This window comes from Parus major, chromosome 1 (assembly GCF_001522545.3).
Source record: "Parus major isolate Abel chromosome 1, Parus_major1.1, whole genome shotgun sequence".
Taxonomy (NCBI): Eukaryota; Metazoa; Chordata; class Aves; order Passeriformes; family Paridae; genus Parus; species Parus major.
Genome location: NC_031768.1, coordinates 38,536,497 through 38,540,660, shown reverse-complemented (window position 1 = coordinate 38,540,660; position 4,164 = coordinate 38,536,497). Strand labels below are relative to the sequence as shown.

The 4,164-nt window shown below is 48.7% G+C and overlaps 1 long non-coding RNA gene across 1 annotated transcript in view; it reads left to right on the top strand.

Moving 5' to 3' along the window:
- The window catches only part of LOC107200125, a 3,583-nt gene extending 1,123 nt beyond the window's left edge, over window positions 1-2,460 (top strand). The window contains exon 2 of the long non-coding RNA XR_001519504.3: window positions 1,511-2,460. This is a non-coding gene — a long non-coding RNA (uncharacterized LOC107200125). The remainder of the gene's footprint in view (window positions 1-1,510) is intronic.
- The last annotated feature ends 1,704 nt before the right edge of the window (window positions 2,461-4,164 follow it).

Here is a 4,164-nt window from a genome sequence, read left to right as displayed (position 1 = left end):
TTATTTTCTTTTCTTTCTTTCCTTTATTAATTTTTTTTCCACTTTATTTATTATTTTTAAAATTTATTTTCTGGACGATTTCTGTTTTTAATACTTTTGGGGGAGAGAAAAGAAGAAAAGAGAAGAAGGAGAAGCACAAGACGACAGGGGGAGGGAAGGGAAAACCTTCGCTCGAGGTTTCATGTCTTTAATAAACACTTCAAAGTGGCTGCTTAACTGCTGTCCCGAGAAAAGGAAGAGCGGCACCAAACGGATCGCGGTTCCCACTTCCTCGCAGCGCAGGAAACACGAGCAGGTTCCCCCGCGTCCCTCGCCCGTGGTCCCAAGCTCTTTTCGATGAGGAGCTCGGGGAACTGGCAGGGACGAGTGGCGGAGCCGGGAGAGGAGCGAGGACTCCTCCAGCCGCGCCGGGGCCCCACGCGCGGGATCAGCTGTTGCATTCCGGAGGGGGAAGGACGCTCTTTTGGTGTTAAAAAGAAAATAATCGGCAACTAAAGCAGGAGGCGGGGGGGGGGTGGTGGGGAGTAATTCAAGCGCCAGTAAGTGATTGAGCGGGTGTTTTACACGCGCGGCATCGCACCTCGCAGGGGGCTGGGGGCGGCCGTGGGGTCCGCGGGGGGCACCCGGCGTGACCCAGCCCCAGGCGGGCAGGGTTGGTGGCCGCGGGACGGGATCTCCCCGACACCTGTCCGCGGCAGTCCGCCGGGCGCGGATGTTGGGGGCCTCGCACAGCGCCCCGGCCGCCGCACGTCCGTGGGTGGCCGCGGCCGTCCCGGGAGCGGCAGGGACGGGGCTCGGGCCGATCCGCTGCCCGGCCCGTGTTCCTGGCAGCGGAGCCCCCGCAGGAGACGGGGGCTGTGCGGGTGTGAGCGGGTTCGGGCTGGATCTCGGTGTACAGCAGTTTGCGGTGGAAAAACAAAAACAAAAAAAAAAAAAAAACAAAAAAAAAACGAGAAAAAAAAGAAAGAAAGAAAAAGAGCAATTTTCATTCCAACTTTTTTCCCCCCTTCTTCTTCCTAGTCTGCTAATTCCTCTGTGTGGGCAAACACTCCTTCTCCTTTGATTCTTAGTCACAGAGCCTAGATTAAATACCGGTTTTAATGAGAGCCGTGGCTGCGGCCGCATTAGGTGATGATAGTTATGAAGACGAGCTGACCTGTTTTGATGAAGACGATCTGACCTGTAGGGAGAGAGGGAAAGGTCAGCCACATGCAGTGGCCAGATTTCTGCTTGTTCCCGGCACATGCTGCTACAATATTGATCCGCGGAGAAAGATAAACATAAAAGATAGATCGTATGTGCTGCATACTAATGAACGTGATTTCCAGATTTTAATTGTTGTTGACTTCTTATTTCCACCGTAAACATTTGCTGACGCCCGTAAGGCATTTTCCCCAGTTTTGTTTTGTTTTGTTTTGAATTTGCTTTTATCTTATTTTTATCTTATTTTGCTTATTTTATTTTTTTTTTCCCAATCCCTCAATTTGTCTCTTGATGGAAATCTTCCCAGCAAGTTACTTTCCCTATCAGCCGAGGTGCAACCACCCGAAAGTCACAGCCAGCATCTCCTTTCCAGTGGAGGAAACTGCTCCTGGAAATGGGGAAAGCTCCTCTGAAAGGCAACATTTCGACTTGGGATGCTCCTTTCGGATTCCTGCTTCATTACTCGCTCCATTCCTTTGCAGAAAAACACTGCAGATGACACCGGAGTTGAGGGTTAATATTTTCCCCCCTGCTCTCCCGGACTGAACTGCTGCAGACCCAGAAGTTAAGCTGGAAGAGAGCTCTCCTTTCAAAGCCTCCCCAGTTTCGCAGACTAATACACCTACGTGAGGCAAAGAGAGGGAAACGCCGTGTCTCGGGGAGAAAGGCATGTCAGAGGCGCTCTCCCCTCGGCTGTGCAGAGGGAGGAGGCTCTTCCGAGGGTTTTCGCTGCGATACAAAATTGTTAAGGATAATTCACTGCCCTGACTGCCTCTTTAATTTTTTTTTTTTTTTTTTTCTTCGAGATGGTCAAAATCAGCTGTAAACCGGGCAAAGCTGTCAAAGAAACAGCTATCCTCAAACATGAGTTTCAAGTTTCTGTTCCTTTCGCGAACGACCGAGAGTAAGCACCATCGGCTATATAGTGGCAATTAACTGTATCAGCCTCACATTTAAGAAAATGAGCGAGATATTAAACTCTTAATTCCAATCATTACAAATAATTTTCATGAAGGGAACTTCTAAAAGATTTTTTCCCCCTCCTTTACACTTTCCAGTCTATTTTTTAACCCCTGAGTGATTTACTATGTAAGTAATTTTAGAGGATACAGTTTACAGCTTGAGTTATTAGACTGAACACCTCTGGCTGACACCACAACACCTTTTTTTCTGCCTGCAGCTGTGAGTCACAACCCCATTTTCATACCAAACTGCTCCACATTCCTTTACAATATAGGCTTCCTTTTTGCAAAGATCAAACACTCTGCAGCCAACGTGTTTATTTTAAAATACAGGAAAATTAAAACTAAACATAGACTTAAAAGGGAAAAAAAAACCAAAAAACAACCCAAATGCATCATTTCTTTCCCTGCTGTCTCTCCTACTAAAATAAATTAAAATAAAATCAGGAGGGAACGGTGTAGACTGCTCCAATAAAATAACACAGTGATACAGCCAAAACAGTTGTTTTCAACAGGAACAGGAATGGTCCCTTCTGTTTGCTGTTATTTATTTATGTATTATTGTGGCTATGGTTTTAATTATATGTGGGAATATTAGGCCAAGATGCTGTAACTGTAGCCTCCCTTTAACACACTTTTCTTATTTGTTTAGTACCAGCGCTACAAGGCAAGAACAGGCACCATAAGGAAAATGTTTTCAATATTCTGTTTAAGAGCTTACAACAGGGAATCCCGGAATTACAGGAAAACCTGCAGGCCTGCTCCGTGGAGGTGCCCGGCAGGACCAGGCGGATTTCGTGCTCCTCTGCAGGTTTCGGGGTGCACGGAGGGGGAGGAATTGCGGGAGAGGTGCCCGGAGTAATTTTTACCTAGCAAAGCGGCGTTTTGAAAGCCTCCTTGCTGTTCAGTAGCACAGACACTAGGATGCTTCTTAATTTTGAGCATGGTAAAGGTAGACTTAATCTCTGCTCCTTCCGGTAACCTACTGCCTACTCCTCCCCTGGGGCTTGAGAGGGGGGCTTTGCTGCAAGTCCTTTCTCTTCCATCCCCTATTTATGGTTTTTGGTGCTTGAGTAATTTTTCTTGTTTTGTTTTTTCTTTTGCGTGTTTTGTTTTGTTGTTCTTTTTCTTTTCGTGGAAAAGCATACTTGGTGGTGTTTGCGTTGCCCATAATTTCCTCCTGTTCCTTCGCGAGTCTTTCCTCACGTCACGGGAGTGATGGGTGAGGTGGGGGGAGCCGGACAAACCTGCCCACATTTATTTATCATTGGTACTCGTATCAAAAAAGAGATTACTTTAAAAAAAAAAAAAAAAATAAAGAAAGAAAAAAAAGAGGAAAAATAAGGAAAAAAAAAAAAGAAAAAGAAAAAGCAAAGAGAAGGATCATTCGCTTTAGGAAACAGATAAAATAACTTTTCTCATCCCTCCAATCCAGCCCGATGCAAGCGGCTCCAAAGAGCTGAGCGAAGCAAGCGACGCGCCCGCCCTGCGATCTGGGCTGTCCTTGCGCAGCGAGGTGAAGCAAGGACCAGCCCTTGCCGAGCGGGGCCGCGGCACGTCCCCGCCACCCCAGGGTCGCTCCCCGGGCCGAGGCTCTCTGACGGCTCGCCATCGCGGCCCGACGAGCGCCCAACAGCAAAGAGGAGCGGCAGGAGCTTTCCCGGCTGAAAGCCCTCCCGTGCCGCGGGGATGGTTGCTGCCGTTCCTGGGGTCTCGCCGTTCGCCGTCCGCACCTGCCCAAGCGCTCTCCGAGCCGTGCTCCCTCCGCCGCGGCCGCTTTCCTCTCGCTACCTGCGCGCTCGCTGCGCGCACCGCGGGGCCGGCCGCGCCGGGACGGGCAGCAGTGGGGCGCGGAGGCTTTCCTGCCTGGGACAAACGACACCCGCTAAGGCTGATGGCTTTGGCCACCAAGCCTCCTTTCCATCCTCCCACACCCCGCCACCAAAAAAAAAAAAAAAAAAAAAAAAAAAAAAAAAAAAAAAAAAAAAAAAAAAAAAAA